We start from the raw sequence: 17,059 nt of genomic DNA, 5'->3' as shown, positions 1-17,059 counted from the left end.
AGGACCTTAGAACTCGCCTAGTTCAGTTTTTCACACGGGAAAGAGGTGCCCAGTTCCGTGATGTGTGACCACTGGCCTGCTTGACCCGTCCCCGCAGTAGGTGTTCGCTTGGAGCCGCCTACTCTGCTGCCTCTAATTACAAAAACGGACTTCCTTTTTAAACATGAACAGGCAATTCACAAGAGAAGCAATACAAACGAAAATCTGTTCAACATCTTTGGTAATTGAAGAAAGGCAAACTAAAACAAGGAGATGCTGTTCTTTCCCCTAACACATTGGCAGAGATTTTCTCAAAGACTGGTACTCAGTGTAGATGAAGATTTGAGGAATGGGCCCACACTTGTTTTTTGAGGACTATTTGGCAAAATGTGTTATAAGCCTTAAAATCTTTATATCCTTTGAGTTGGCAATGCCGTTTCTAGAGCTTCATCTTAAGGAAATAATCGTGTTTGTGTAGCAAGGGTTTAGCTATAAGGATATTGCTAGTGGTGATGCTTGTAATAAAACCTGAGAAGAGGTCAAGTCTCCAACAAGAGGGGATCGATTAAGTCAGTGCGCCACTCCGAAGCATTTCTTAGGCATTTTATATGAATTAACTCAATTAAGTATCCTCGCAATATGACAAGGAGGTAGGCCTGTTATTTTGGCAATTTTGCAGATAAAGCAACTGAGCCATGAAGAGGACTGGTAACTAGCAAGACAATATAGGTGGCCAGGTGGAGGTGGGATGCATACCTAGGTGGTCTATCTAGAGCCCACATTCTTAACCTGTGTGCGCCACTGTCTCTTATAATAGACATGCGAAGTGGAAAATATGTACTAAGTGGTATGATGAATACGATCCTATTTTTGTTTAAAATATCAAAGACTTCCAGAATATACATAACGTTACTTTTATAATTAGAAAAAATTTGGTTAAAAAAAATCTATCTTTTATATTCAGCCAAACCCTGATTTTTCTGTAGCCTTTACTCATTTTTAAACTCATTCATTTACCATATTTTCATTGAGTTCTTCCAAGAGGCTGGGCATGGTGACAGCTACTCTGGATCAGCAAAGTGGAAGACTGGCCACACCCAGCTGGTTTAGAACTTCCTTGCCATGGGGAATAACACACAAGTAAACAGACACCGAGGACTGTCATTTGTTAATGTCAGCTGTGTGCTGGACTTTCTTCTAAGTGATGTTGATATTTCATGTATTTACTCTTTTTGTCCTTTATATACCTTTTAATCTGCAAGGTCCTCTGGTCATTAGGGCTAGGAGTCATCTCTGACAAGGACTCCCCAGCCCGAGCTTCTAAACTTCTCCAGTCTCTCCTACTACCAACTCATTACAGTCCAGCCACGCTGGCCTTCTTTCCTGCCTCAGGACCTTTGCCCTTGACATTCTCTCTGCCCAGAACACTCATTCTCCTTATCATGCATCTCAGAGTCCTCCACTGAGCTCCGCATTCAGTGTGGCTTCCTCTCACTTCCACAGTCATTCTCCTTCACTTTTTGTCACATCACCTTGTTTTATTTTCTTTGTGGCAGTTATCACTATCTGACATTATCTGACACTGTTTCACCCACTGGATTATAAGCTCCATGGAAACACAATCCTTGTCTTCTTGTTCACTATGGTATCCCCAGCGCCTAGTATGGTCCCTGCACAGAGTAGGTGGTGCTGGAGATGCGGGGAGGGGAACGAATAAATGAAGGATGAAGAACACATGGCCTAGAGCAGTGGTCTTCACAGTGAGAACTGCATGTTGGAGGCCGTGGAAAGAGAAATGATCCACTGTAAGGTAGGAAGAATATAAGATACACGACTAGATAAGTAGATAAATAGACACACATAAATATCATTCTTTTTATTTTTATGAATGACAGAGTCTGAATGTGATTTGTAAAGAAACGAATATAAGAAACAAATATACACATATGTGGGTATATTTAAATGTTTACTGCTAAGGCACATGACAGAAAACTTTGGGGATCCCTGGTCTAGAAGGGGAGACAGATGAGGAAACAGGCCGTTCCGATGTGGTATTGCAGGTACTGCCAGCAGGGTGAGTACAGCGTGCCACGGAAGTGTGTGGAGGGTCACCCAACCTGCCTTGGAGGGTTGAATAACTGTGAAAACTAACATTTTAAGTCGTTTTGTTAATATTAGTAATTATCGTTTTTAAAACTGTCCAAAAATATACAAGACTTTATTTTTAGACGATTAAAGCACTATAAATGACCGTAGCCCTTATGGTCATTTCCCTAATAAATGGTGAAAGAGAGAGCACTCAAGATTTGACAACTGACCAGAGAGGTTATTTCCAAAGGGTTCAAATATGGCTGTTAATGACTTGTGGTTAAGTGTCTAAATTGTCCTTGCTTTCTGAACTGCATTTCAATTTGAAAAATAGAAAAATAAACATGTCTTTAAATCCTGGTCTTCTAGCTAGAGAGGCAGTAGGTGTGGCAGTAAAAGAACTTGGGCTTTGGAGTTTGATGAACTTGGGCTTGAATCTTACTCTTGCCTTCCTTTCTGCATCACTTTGAAGCAAGTCCCATTTCTTGGATCCCTCATCTACAAAATGGGCATTAAAATGCCTGCCTCAGAGGCATCATGCTGTGAAGATGAAACAAAACAGTGCACCTAAAGGGCCCAACACAGTGCTTGGTACCTGGTGGATCTTCCTGAATGTCAGTTTCTTCCCAGTTCCTCTATTAAAAGAGAAAACTCTATGTCATTTAGAAAGGACCTAAACATACGTCTATCTTTCTGAATACCATCGAGAACATGCCTCTTCTTTTTTGTACTTGATTAAGCTGAGTCGTGCTTGAATATATACTTCTTTAAATAATTTACATTGATTTCATGCAAACCACAGCCATCTTTCCTGGGGCCGTATGACCCTTGATACTTTGCTGGCAATACTATCAGGCTAACCCTCTTTTCCTCCTGGGCTCAAGCTCGAATGAAGCTGCAGCTGGATTTCTGTACTACAAATAGCTCTTGTCTTCTGAGCATGAAGGGTTGGAGTAGGGCTGTAGCAGAGTAAACAGAGAGAAGCCGGAACCTTGGCCTGGGAACCACCTGTGTCCAGGGAGCGAGGCCTCTTGTAGAGTGGGGGAGGAGGGCTGGGTGGCCTGTTTGGAGGAGAGGAATTGGTTCAGGAAGGGGAGGACTGAGCTGGGAAGAACTCAGCAGATTCCCTGGCATGCACTGCAGAAGGATTCCCTGAAGGGCTGCACAGAAAAGAAATGTGCTGTGTGCTTGGCAGTCCAGAAACCACAGAGAACCTGGCAATGCTTTTTGAGGATTTGGGAGCAGAAAAGCAGACTCCCTAGGTGGTTATTTATAGAGCCGGCAGCAGTAATGATCAGTTAGAAAAAATAAATTATAACTCAGTTGAACCTGAAATAACTTTTCTTTTGCAACCCCAGGCATTCCGCATGGGCTGCTTGCATACCACTCCCTCTTGATAGTGTTCCTGGAGGCCATGGGTCCCCGCCAGGCTCACTCATGCCCTCCCCAAAGCTTTAGAGTGGTCGACAAGGCAGCAGAGTGGAAGTTTCTGGCTAGAGACAGGGAATTTTGGCTGGACGACTCCTTTCTTGCCCCCTGCACCCTCCAAATTGCAAAACTGTCCCTTCTTTCCTCCCTAAACATTGTCTGTAACATGTGGCAAAAGGTGAACCTCATTGAGTGTGTGCAACCTCATTGGGGTTCCACACAGGGGAAAAGAAAGCTGAGCCTCTAGCTTTCACACACCATGTTCACATGAGTGTGTGCAACCAGCATCTGTGTTTTAGCTGCAGTGAGAGCTTCTTACCTTAGTGCCTTCTGAGAAGCTGGTTGCTGACTTTGAGTTCACAGACCTCACGTCTTTCATCTCACCTCAGCCAGTAAGCAAGACCACGATGATGTTCACACTGACAGTTTGGCGGTGGGGTCACCTTGAGCTGCCGGATCCATCACTTGGCTCATGACACTTGGGCATCCATCCTGTTTCCCTTCTTCCACCCATCTGCTCCTCTTTTCTATTCCTTTCTTCATTAATTCATTTGCTCTTCAATGAACAAGCATTGGGTATCTACAATGTGCCAGGTATCCTGCTAGAGGCTGCAAATGGGGGGGCATTTGAGCCGATCTGGCCTGCAGATGCATTTTATTTGGCTTACAACATGGTGTCTTAAATTTGAATTTGCTGCTGACACATAAAGATGGGGTGATTTCATATGAGAATGCTGATACCTGGCTTCTCCCCAGAAATGTGAAGTTTGGGTAATGCTGGCCCACAGTCCCACATGGTGGTATTTTCCTCTTTCGTTAAGTTCAGTCCCTCTGATGCATCACGGATCCTGAGACTTCTAATTGTCTGGCTAACACCAAGACAGCAACCATCTAGGTCCCATAAATGAGCTGCTTTCCACATTTATATGACCTGCCACATTTATATGACCATCGTCACTCGAATCTGTGACCCCTGATGCAGACTGTAATCTGAGGGCTTTATGGTCTAGGGGGGGAGACAGAGCCATGGGTAATTTTCGTATGTGAAGAGTGCCGTGAGAACAGTGTACTTTGGGAGCCCAGGGGAGGAAAAGATTGATATTAACAAAAGAGTCAGGGACTTCATGGAGAAGGTGAGTTTTGGAAATGCACTGAGGATATGCCGAGAGGAAGCTGTGAAGGGCACCCCAGACGAAGGGATCGGTCTGTACAGAGGCTCAGGGGGTGAATGAGTAGAGAAGTTCAGTGGGTGGGATAGGGTGAGGCGAACCTGAGCAGAAGGAGAAGTGAGGCTGTTCTCTCTTCAGTGGGATGCTCCATGGCCACCCTTGCCCGGCCCCAAACCAGAGATCATGGACCCTTCACACCTGTTTCTGGCTAACTGATGCCCCTCCCCCAGCACCTGCCCCACACAACTGGGTGGCCCTGTGTGCAGGTCCCAACCTGTCTGTCAAGATTTGCCTAGAGTAACAGAGTCCTGCTGTTCCTCTCCACCCCAGCCCTGAACGCAGGTCGGGGAGGGGCAGAGGGTGAAGGAGAGGCCAAGGCAGGTCTGTCTTCACCCTCTCAGAGGCAATAGGTGGCCTTGGGCATAGGCCCAGTGGGTGGACAGGCTGAATAAGGCTCCATGGTCCCCCTTCCTCTCTGGCACCTCTCTCTCCTCATCCCCTGAAAGCCAGCGATCTTTAGTACAGGCATTCACCTGAATCACCCCCTGAGCATACTCACACATTCATCATTTATAGGCTGGTGTCAACCCAGAGCTGAGGATAGCAGGTGGAGACCTGTAGCTTTTGGGTAATTCACCTTGGAGAGTTCACAGGCGCCCAAACCCAGCAAGCTTTTATCCCTTCCATGCCCCACATCCTGGCTTTGCCCTGGTTACATACACCCTTCAGCCCTTTGCCTCACTCACTTCCCCTTCCTGGAGCGCCCTGTCTCACCCTTTCTACATGTTGAAATCCTTCTGTTCTTTAAGTCCCTCGATGCATGACGCCTCCCTGAACTTTCCTGATTCAAGCAACCACCATCAGCAGTCACATCATAACACTGCTAGAAATCAAATAACTTGCCGATGCTCCAGATGCCCCAATCAATACAGCATTTCGGAACTGGAAGAGAATTCGGCCACTGAAGATAACCTAATCAAGAAAGATGCCTTCATTTCCCATCCACTTTTTTTTTTTTTTTTTTTCTGCAGTGAATATGGCAGTTCATGGTGGTGGTGATGAATTCTGTGCCCCCAACCAGAGCACATGCTGTTTGAGGGCAGGAACTAGCGGTGGTGCTTGTCTTCCCAAGGATGTGGTGCACAGTTGCGTGAAGACTGTGTGCCCTGTTGTATGTAGTTAGCTGCCGAGTGAATTGAAGGTTGAGCGAAGGGGTAAGAAGTTACTCTTTGCAGACAGTTTGTCATGGAGGTTATCACTTAAGGAAGAGTGGAAATAGTTTGGGAATGACCTGGGGTACTGTAATGTGAGGGCACCTTATGGCTGAGAGCCTCTTTGCCTGAAGCATTAAAATCTGGTTGATGGGAAACTGGTTAATGTAGCCCACTGGTTAATCCAGAGTTGGTAAAGGAGACCTGGGGGAAGGGAAGGTGTGTAGACCTCCCCACAGTCCCAAGGACCTGGGCTTGGTGATAAGAAGCTAGGGTCTGGTGATAAGAGGGAAACTTGGCTTCTCTAAAGTTCTCATATCTAGGACTCCGGGTTATCCAAAGAATTTTGACCAGAAGTTGAGTAGTCTCAGCTTGTTTTCTACCACTTGCCCTGGTTCAGTTCCACTGACAGTTTCTCCATGTTCCTTTGCGGCTTCCCACACTGGTCTTCTCCCGGGCTTCCTCCTGGCCGCACCGCCTGTGACTGTGGCCACTGGCTGCGATGCTGCTGGCAGCTCCGCCAGGCCCCCGAGTGGCCAGTGATAGCACTCCAGGGCTGTTGTTGTTGGGCTGGGGGCTTCCATGCAGCGACTTCGGGTTTGGGGATACTGGATAGAACTAAGAGAGGCAGCAGAGCAGGTCTGGGCAAAGGTGCGCACTCTGAGACATTTCACTCACTTGGATCCCTCCAGAGTCTACATGGTCTTACTAATCATTTTTTACTCTCTTTCACTGTTTACCAGGAGTTTTCATATATCCTAACTTCCTCGATCCTCACAAGTACACTGTGTCTTGGGTATTTTCACCGCCTCCCATTTTACAGATGAGGAAACTGGGGCTCAGAGAGCTTTAAATGACTTGCCTAGGATTTGAACCCAAATCTCTTGGCTCTAAAATATCGCATCATCCTTCTACACCTTATTGCCTCCCACATCCTATGTCCAGGTAGAGCTCTCACCAGCATCTTTTCTATGTGAAAGGGCGAGAGCCGGGAAGTGATTCAGTACCACCCGCAATCCCTGGAACGTCCTGTCTTCTCTCTCCAGTCACTGAGAACATCAGCCTAAAGCATATTTTCTCTTTCACATCCTGGGGAAGCACAGGAGTCCAACTCCTACTATTGAAAGGGAGAGAAACTGGAAAGAAAGTCTCAAACTGCAACTTTGGGAGCCACGTTAAAAGAAGCTATTCCCAGTGTCTTAGGTTCTTTCATTCCTTGGTACATTTATTTGTTCATTTAACAGATATGAATGGAGAAGCCGCTGTACACCAGGCACTCTTCTAGGTGCTGAGGTTACAGTGGTGAAGCAGACAAGCCAAGTCTCTGCCCTCTTGGAATTCCTATCCTAGTATCAGGTGGTAGGTAATAAGCAAGTAAATGATGGACAGAGTGTTTCAGACAGTGCTAGGGGCTATAAAGAAAATAGGGGATAGAGAGTAACAGATATGAATGGAGAAGCCGCTGTACACCAGGCACTCTTCTAGGTGCTGAGGTTACAGTGGTGAAGCAGACAAGCCAAGTCTCTGCCCTCTTGGAATTCCTATCCTAGTATCAGGTGGTAGGTAATAAGCAAGTAAATGATGGACAGAGTGTTTCAGACAGTGCTAGGGGCTATAAAGAAAATAGGGGAGTGTGAGGGGATAGAGAGTCACTGTCAGGTAGTAGGAGTGAGGTCTGCTTGTATTAGGTGCTCAGAAGAGCCTCTTGAGGAGAAAACACACCAGCTAAGACTTGAGTGACACAAGGAATCTGACATGAGAAAACTGGGACAGAGGGACCAGGAAGAGCAAGGGTCTGAATGGAAACTCAGAGTGAGATTTTAAGGCAACATTTTTTTTCATGGTGGTTAGATTCTGTGTGCTGTCATCGCTGGGGTTCAGCAAGGTTGTACCTCATGGGAGCAGTTATCCCAAGGCCCTACACACGTGTAATGGGATTTCTATGAGAAAACCAGTTCTGAATTGCAGGCAGTGGAAACATAGTTGAGCGTGGAGAACCAGGAACTGCTTTCATCATAGTTTTACTAAGAAATGAACATAGGGAATGAGTGCTTTGGCATGAAGAATGGGAAGAAAAAGCCTAAATTCACTGATTGCAGAAACTCTTGACTTCTGTGATCCCAGAGGTGATAGCAAAAGTTGGATTTCTAAAAGTCCATATTTGTGATTTTAAATAGTGCTGCTGGGGTTTCTAGTTTGGGTTCTGCTATTGGTTATCTGCATTTCATTGTTTCTCTGAACAAGTCACTTAACCTCTCTAAACTTAGTAATATTGTAATAAATGAGGGCATTAGATTAGATAAACTCAAAGGCAATTCTTTTTCTTTTAATTTCTTACGATGACTACATTTATCAACAATTAGTCGTCTTTGTGTTGCAGCCTTTTCTGTGCCTCTGCTTTGGGTGAGGTTAGAGTGTGCTAAGTGAAAGTGAATCATTTCATGATGGTGATGGTTCCTTAATATAACACTATTGACTTCTCTCAGTGTAGACCAGTGGGTCCCCAAAGTGTAGTCCCCATGCCGGAGGTAGCAGCAGCACCTGGGAACTTGTCAGAAATATACATTCTCAGCCTCTAACCCAGACATACTGAGTCAGAAACCCTGGGATGTAACCTGAAAATCTGTGTTTTAACAAGGCCTCCAGATGATTCTGATGTAGGCTAAAGTTGGAAAACCTTGTATAGAGTATGTGCTTTAGGATTTGGGGCTGCCAGTGATGGATTCTTACATTTCGGTCATACTCGTGGCCACAGGAAATGGTTACGTTTGTAAGATGTTCATCTAGCTTGGCTTGGCAAACAGTCTTGTGGCCATAAAGCAGAAGGCAGGCTCCTGGCACATGCTGGATTTGGGCCTAAACTCTGCTGGTTGGCATCATGTCTCGTCCACTACTGCAGGCGAGCACCAGCTTAGAAGAGGTGTTTGTTAGCAAGGGGGCACACTCATTCTGGAGGGAGCCTCGATGTAGGGCACTGCCGGATGTGCTTCATGGAGGCCAATTTAAGTGGAGCAGGTTGTTGATTACGGTTAGTGTTCATACATTTTTAAAGTGTATGAAACTGTCTGGTGTTTATGTCTTTGGTAGATAGATCTGTGAAGATCAGTGGTGACAAAAAGTCTTGGGTCCCAAATAAGTAACCCGGTGACTCTACTATATACTAAATTTAGAATTCTGATCCAGTTCGATCTCCTTGTCTAAATGTCCACTCATAAAACTAGAACGAGGTGACCAGATGGTCCAGATCACCCAGGACTGTCCCGTGTTTCCCCTTCCTGTCCCTCAGTCTGGTGTCTCGGATTTGGCCCTGCATTGCCCACTCCTGCTGGATCTTGTCCAGTCGAGGGACAAAACATCCTGACACCTTCCTGAAGAATGGGAAGAAAGGAGATTCTGAAAGTACAGATTGCAATACCGTGCCAGAGGCCAAGGAAACCGACGCCTGAGGGATTGCGACAGGAGCCCCGAGGACAGCTGGAGCTGGAGGCATGCAGGCCCAAGAACGGTGGAGGTAAGTCTGTTTCTCTGGTAGGACTTAGAGGAAGGTTAGCGGTAGGTAGGGTTTGGGAGGTGGGGCTGGGATGACCTCTGCTGGGCCAGAAGAATGGGAGGCAGATGGCAAAGCAGAAGGTGACAAGGCAAGGCGAGGAATGTGAGCACTTTAGCCCAAGCTGGCCTCACCTCTCTGCTCATGCCTTCTGCCCCTGCTTTCTGAATTCTTTTCATCTCTGACCATGCCATTCCATTCCAGGATCTGTCCTTCTTCCTGCTATTTTATTGGCCCCGCCACCCTTATTAACCTCCTGCACTGCCTCCCTCCCCAAGCTTGTTATGTCCCACCCATTGCCCACTCCATCTCTTTGTCTCATTTCTGTCCATTATTGACATGATGAAAGCAGGAGAATGGTAGAGTCCCATCGTGATAAGCGCTTTCCCTGTTTGCAGATACCAGCAATGACCGAGAGCCACCCACAGCAGCTCCTGAGCTGTCTATCCAGGACCCACCAAATGCAGGACACACAGCAGGTCTTTCTCACTTTGCAATTGCAAAAGCTGGAACAAAGGCCAAAGAAGCCAAAGAAGCAGCATGAGTCTAAATGCTTTCAGAGTAACCCTGAGAAAATTCTCTGTTGAGTTACAACTAGTTTTGCCAACAGATACTGTGAGAAGAGACCTTCCCTCCCACATTGGATTCTACCTTACCTGGATGCCATTCTTGAGACTTTGAAGATCTTATATCTACCTTTCATCATGCTATTCCTTCTTCAGCTGTGGGAATTCTGGTTAACCTTCTCTATGAGAAAATGTTAACATTTTCTCCCTCCAAGTTCTGGATTTAACTGTCTTACCTAAAACTGGGTCATTTTAGACTAAAGTACCCTAGACATTACTGTTTCTCAGAAGTTGCCAAGTTCCTGTCGTGCTTGTTTCATTTGTGAACGGGGTCCATGCTGACAGATGCTACCCGGCCTGGTCAGTGTGTCCTCCGTCAGCTTCTTGGTCCCTTTCTCCCCTCCCTCGCCCTGTCCCAGGTGCAACTCACACAGTGGCAACTCTGCCTCTCCTGGTGGGGCCCCAGTACGTGGCAGATGTGCTGTGGCTGATGTGTGAGAGAAAGTGTGGTCTTTGTAAATGTGGAGGAGCCTGGAGCAGGCCTCCACCCCTGGGAGAAGGTAACTTTAGAGGAGGCCAGCCTTCTCTCAGCGTTCTACCTGGCTCTACCCCACAACTCTTGCTCTAGCCTTTTAGTGTCTATCCTCATCCAGGGCAGTTGTTATTTTCTTTCTTGAATTAAAAGTAACTTTGGTTGTCATTTTCATTATTGTAAAACAGCACGTGCTTATGATAAAAAACATTAGAAATATAGACAAATAAAAGAAAACCAGCCTCCGACCCAACTTACCCCGAAGACAATCACTCAGACTCTGTTGAAGAGCCTTGCAGATCCATTTCTAGGCGTATGGTATCACATGCAACTGCAACGTCGCAATACCACATATGGTCTTTGGTAACACTCATTGTCATTTAATGTGTTATCATGAACAGCTTGTCTATATCAACAAGCTTTTTTTTTTTTTTTGATTCATAATACCTTTAATTACAGAAGGGAAAACTGAGGCCAAATGTGAAGTAATTTACAAAAAAAAAAAATGAGGGTGCTGAGTCATTTCGTATAAGAGAATAAAGCCAAGTGGCTACAGCTCAAAGAATTTCTCTTTTTTTGCCGTCAATTACATGAGTCTGCAGCCATTGTAATATAAGAACACTGTACTTAATTATAAAGATAGACCATCATTTATTTACCTAATTGCATATGGTTCCATGTTTAAGTTGTTTTCAACTTTTCTCTATTTTCAACAGCATGAATGACCATGGTTCTAGTTTAATCTTCATACAATTATTTCCTTGAGGTAAATTCTCAGAAAGAGACAAAAAGATAATTAGTGAAGGTTACGAAGACCTCCAAGTATGGAGCCAGCATTAACCGCGTGGTGTCCAAGTCCATTAGAGCCTGGGCCACTGGCTAGGCCGCACATGCCCTTTCTTAGATGCCTTTCTATATCCACACTTGGGTAGCTCTGGCCTCCTTTTCTTTGCCCAGAACAGAGCAAACCCATGAATGATGCTAGAGTTAAACAGATGGTGAATGAGTGCGTGGTGTTGTCTGTTTGGGTCTGGTGTTGGGGTATATCTTGCATTTCCTCACCGGATGCTAAGAAATAGGTATTTGTTCATTCATTCATTACCTATTTAAGGAGCAGCCACTGTTACAAGGTGCCAGGCTAGAGGCAGAGAAGACAAAGATGAATTAAATAGGGACTCCACATTTAGGAAGATCACAACCTAGAGACGGTCACTTACTAATAACCCACATGTCTAGTAAGGGGAATATGTAAGTTCAATTATACATCTCAGGGCAGAAAATTTGGAACAATCTGAAAGTCCCAAAGAAAAAAGAAAATCACATATAATCCACCCATTCATCACAGCTGTCATATTTTATGTGTGTCCCTCAGGCAATGAGACTTGCTTGCTTATGGACATCCTCACCGGATACAACCTCCTTGAAAGCATTGTCTGTGTCCTTCATTTGCACCTCGAGACCCTGGCACCATCTTATAAGACTTATTCTGAAATCTGTAAAACGTAAAATCCAAATGGGAGTAAACAAAATTCAAGGTAAAGGGATTCATGAAATGAAACAAAGTCTCAATGTTTTATGTATGTAGAGAAATTTGCATTAATTCATATCCTTCTGCTTGATGGAAACTTTTTCAAATATTTCATTATAAAAGTAACAATCTCATTTAAGAAAATGTGGGAACTAGAGAAAAGGAGAACTGTCACCCTATCTCACCATCCTAATCCAGGGCTGATAGCATTTTGTGACCTTCATCCAGAAAAATTTGTATTAAGATGATATTGAGGACAAGAGTGGAGGAATATGTGAGTTTTGTGAGTTTTTCAATTTCATTTTTAATTAAACATGTTTAATAGTTAATTATATTCACATAATTCAAAATTCAAATAGTACAAAGGCATTGAGAGTGAAAAGTCTGTGTGCCCCAGCCATCCGGGTCCCTGCGCATACCTAGTGGTATCGGTTTCTTGTATAGCCTTCTAGAGGTTTTTTATGCATGTAAACCCAACTATATGTATAAGATATGAGTGTTTAGTGGAGGGCTTGACAGTATTATTACTGAATATTCTAAGTTTAGCCTAAACTGTCCTTATTGATCTTAGTGGCAGGCCTGGGGTATAGGTAGAGAAGAAGAGAGAAAAGGGTAGGAGGGGGGTGTGTGTGTGTGTGTGTGTGTGTGTGTGGGGGTGTGGGTGTGTGTGTGTGTAGTGATTGTTGCTGAGGAAGAGAGTGAAGGGATGAGAAGCAAAGGTAAAGAGGAATCATTCATTCATTTGTTTAGTCAACCAGTATTTATTGAGCATCTATTATGGCCAGATACTATTCTAGACCCAGGAGAATCAAGAGTGAACCGAAAAGACACAATTCCTTGTCCTCATGGATATTCTTTAAAAATAGAAGATAGAAAACAATAAGCATAATAAATAATACATTATATAGTCTTAGAAGTTGATAAGTGCTATGGAAAAAATTAAGTAGGGTGCGGGAGATGGAGCATCTCAGGGAACAATTTTAAAGTGAGTGGTCAGGGCAGGCTTCATTGAGAAGGGGGCACATGAGCGCAGACTGAAGGAGGTAAGAGAGTGAGCCTTGCGGATATCTGGGAAAGGAGCGCCCACAGAGGGAAGAGCAGTACAAAGACTCTGGGGCAGAAGAAGTGTGAGGCCTGGAGGCTGCCAGCAGCCTCACAGCCACCCCTGGCTGCTCCTGGTGACCTCTGCACTGAGGCCAGCTTTTTTCAGGTCCTGAGGAAGCTGGGGTCAGGCCGCTGGGTCTTATCTGCAATGCTGAGATTATTCTATACTGAATGTTAGTTTTTCCTTTCTCAAAATGTTTGTCCTAATATTTAATCTGACTTCTTCCAAGATAATTCTGTGGCATGAATGTTAATTTAGTCCAAGTAATAAAAGAAAGGGGTTGCATCATTTTAATAGAAGAAGCAAGATTGAGACTCAGTGGTCCTAGATCTAAAACCAGTCCTGCCACCTGTTTTTAAGCCCTTGCATTAGGTACATTATTCAACTTCTCTGGTCCTCGGTTTCCTCATTTAGAAATTGAAGGGTGTACTTAGATAGTTTGAGGGCTCTTCTCAGACTCTGTAACTGGTTAAGGTAGGAAATGGTATTGGATGATATCTGTTAGTACTGAAAGGAGGTGGCAGAAGCTTCTACCAGCAGAGGACTCTGCATGAGCGCGTGCTGATATGTGCCGCCACCAGCTTTCCTCTTGGACTAGAAGAGCTCAGTTTCACCCTTCAAATAGAATATTCCATTTGAGTAAGTCCAGAAACCCTGATCATAGCAGAGGAGACACAGCAACACTGCTAATTACATTCCTCTCCTTGTTCCTTTTAAGCTCCGAAGGGCTGGTTTTCTCCATGTCCCTGAGGTGCACTGGTTCTCAGTCTGCAGTGGGCATGGCCATGTTAGCATCTGGGGCTCCTTCTTTTGTTCTTTTGGCATCAAAGCTTCCCTCCCCTCCTTACTATCATCACTTTGGATGCCTGGAGTCTTTCGTCTGCCCTGGTGAATTAGGCAATGGGGAGGAGAGAGAGTGTGTCATTGGCATCACCGTTGTTCCATGTGGAGCAAAAATCACTGCGAATTTAAAAATGGGAATATGTGTAAAAGGTTGTGGGGGCAGAGCTGGAGCCTTCAGCAATTTCATTTAGGGAGAAAATGTGAAACATGAATAGAAGCCTTTTCTCTTTCACTCTTAAAGTGTGAGTCACCTTGGTTGGAGCTACTTTATGCTTATTCCTCAGCTTTTCCTCTGTGTTTTCCTATACTACCCATCTTTAGTATTCCTAGCTACTATTAATCAGGGCACCAGAAGAGTGGTTTCCAGAATTGAATTTCCCTTCCATTACTGGGTTTTGTTGTTGTCGTTGTTGTTAAGGGGGCACATTGTATTCTCTTAGCACTGTGGTAGGAATATATGTACTCACACACCTTCCATTGAAAACGGATTCTGAGACGTATAAATACGTTGAAACTGACTCCTGATGGATGCTATTTTCCCAATGCCTTTTTAAATATATGTATTTAAAAAATCCCTCTGTTACTTCTTCTATTTTGTGGGATGCCTTTGTTTCCATCAACTGTTGTGGAGAGAAATTTTATTTGGAATATTCATAACAAGTCTATCGCTAATTATCACTTTAACAATGTGTTATGGAGTGTATCCATGCAGTCATCTGGAAAGGCACATATGCCATGAAATTTGGGATTTGCTGTGTACTGGGTGTGCCCACTCTTAGTGTTTCATCAGATCTTTGCTCTGGGAGGCAGTAGAGGTGCTTTGTCAGGGAGAATGGAGGACTGACTTTGAAGCTGAATGCGTGCATCCTTCATTCCTGTCTTCATAGCAACAATTTCCAGGGTAAATTGCTTTTGAGTATAAGAAAAGCTTTAACTTGAAATAAAAACCCTTCTGCACACCAAATGCCCATCATGGAAAGCTACAGAGATAGAATCTGAGGTTAACCCAGGTCAGCACTAGGTGGACAGATCCTAGCTGTAGATCTAATCGCAGATAATGAAGAGGCTGCTGGCCTACGTGCCTTCCTGATGCTCTGGCAAGAAGGGTGGGGCTAAAATCACCATCCACTTGGCAGACCTCAGAAGCAAATGAAAAGGAACTTCATCATCTCAGGAGAGGACAAGCAAAAATCCCTCTCCCTTTCTTTCTGCTCTTTTTTTTCCCTTGGGAAGGAGAATGAACTCATGCTGGGTTCCTTCTTCAGGATTCTCAGTGGACCTGAGCTTCGGGAGTCTAAATCACATTATCACAGGGGCACGTGGAACCTTTCCCAGCAAGACTTCCTGATGGAAGTCGATGAAGCCCCAGAGGCTGCCTGCAAATGTGGCCGGGAGTAATGGAGCATAATGGAGCAGACCTCCTGGTCGAAGAGTTCAGGCCTAGTACAGTGATAAATCAAGTGGCCTTCATGAAGAGCCAGTAATGAGACAGCCAATAGTGAACTGTTGAACTTGGCCGCCTATATCTTTGTGGATCTTTGTGGGTCCTGATTTTCACGTTAGTGGGGAACTCAGACCCAGTCTTTTCTGGCTGTCCTCGGAATGTTCGGAGGGATGTAATTTGGATGATTGTAGAGCTGAATCTGTTAACAATGAACTTTTTGTAATGAATTTTTATTGCATTTGGAGCTTGGTTTTGGTAGATGTTGCTTTAGAAACAATAATAGTAATTATTATTTATCAAGTACTTACTATCTGCTAGGCATACTATTTATCAAAATCATTAATGAGTAACAGTAATGGGACATTTATGATGTATCAAACTCTTAAGCACTTTACTTACCTCACTAGGCCCTAGAAGAAATCTCCTATTGATGCCATCATTTTCATGTGAGGTCACTTAGGCTCAGAGCATTAGATGAGCTGTTCAAAGTGGCCCGGCTGGTCAGCTGTCTGAGGAAGGCAGCGGTTTTTGCTCATCTTTCCATAGCTGCCCTTCTTTCTCATTTTAAAGCAGCAGGAGAGAGTACCCTGAGAAACAGTGAGAAAGAAGGTGGAGTACAGGGCAAAAAATAGGGTGTTTCCTGGCTCTGTGTAGTCAGAGGGTGATGCTGGTTCAGGGGTGGCTTATCACTGCTGGGCAGCATTTGGCTCTGGGAGCTTTGCACCTGTTCATGATGCATTGTTGAAACTTGGTGCTGGCTGCTTCCTTAAGGAGTTGATTCAATAAACCCTGGATTTCTGCCATTTGGTTTCTTTATTTTTGTTTGGGGTCGTGGTGGGATCCTGGAGGAGTTGGGTGGGAGTGTATTTGAGAAAGATAATTCTGGATGTATTTTAAAGCAAACCACCACAAAGAGATTCTGATGCAGCTTTCATCCATGGGCAGGTGGATGTGGGCAGGTACGCTGTACGGTTCCGGGAGGGGCAGAGGAGGTGGCTGGGTTTGTAGGTGGAAATACTGGCCGGCTTTGTTGTGGTCCGGCCTGGGCTCAGCCAGGCCACATCCATTAACTGTGCCAGTACCGCACTAATAGGTGGGTGATTCAGCTCCTTCCTGTGTTTTATTACCGGACAGAGACTATAACAGCTCTTTGATTTAGCTAGTTAATAAAGTAAGCTATCAGGCTCCACTATTTAACCACTGACTGGATTGCCTGGGGCTTATTGCTTTCTGGGAAACTTCTGATATTGTTTTAGAATTGAAAAGAGAGAAAGTTGTGGGGTTTGCAGGTTCCACGTGTGTCTCCCACTGGCTCCTTCCCGGGCAGCCCCGCCAGCCCGGCATACCCACACCCTTCCAGTGCCAGGCCTCCTGTCGATTCTCTTGTTCTGGGATCTGACCAGTTCTGTGGGTGTCATGCCTAGAGGTTAATATCTGAAGGACTCAACGACAGTGTGAGGTGTCTGGGAGTTGTATGTGAATATGGGGGTTTCCCGTTGGGTCCCCTATTAGTATCCTAGGGCTGCTATAACAATTTACCACAAACTGGGGGGCTTAGAACAACAAATTGATTCTCTCACTGTTCTGGAGGCCAGAAGTCCGAGTAGGCCATGCTCCTG

The 17,059-nt window shown here is 44.8% G+C and overlaps 1 long non-coding RNA gene across 2 annotated transcripts in view; it reads left to right on the top strand.

Moving 5' to 3' along the window:
• The window catches only part of LOC107196253, a 147,254-nt gene extending 136,560 nt beyond the window's left edge, over positions 1-10,694 (top strand). For both annotated transcript variants that reach the window (XR_001517658.2, XR_003047978.1), the window contains 2 exons: positions 9,162-9,386; positions 9,821-10,694. This is a non-coding gene — a long non-coding RNA (uncharacterized LOC107196253). The remainder of the gene's footprint in view (positions 1-9,161; positions 9,387-9,820) is intronic.
• Positions 10,695-17,059: the final 6,365 nt, after the last annotated feature.

Source organism: Pteropus alecto, unplaced genomic scaffold, assembly GCF_000325575.1.
Source record: "Pteropus alecto unplaced genomic scaffold, ASM32557v1 scaffold170, whole genome shotgun sequence".
Lineage (NCBI taxonomy): Eukaryota > Metazoa > Chordata > Mammalia > Chiroptera > Pteropodidae > Pteropus > Pteropus alecto.
The sequence above is the reverse complement of the archived record's forward strand: the minus strand, read 5'-3'. Positions and strand labels throughout refer to the sequence as shown.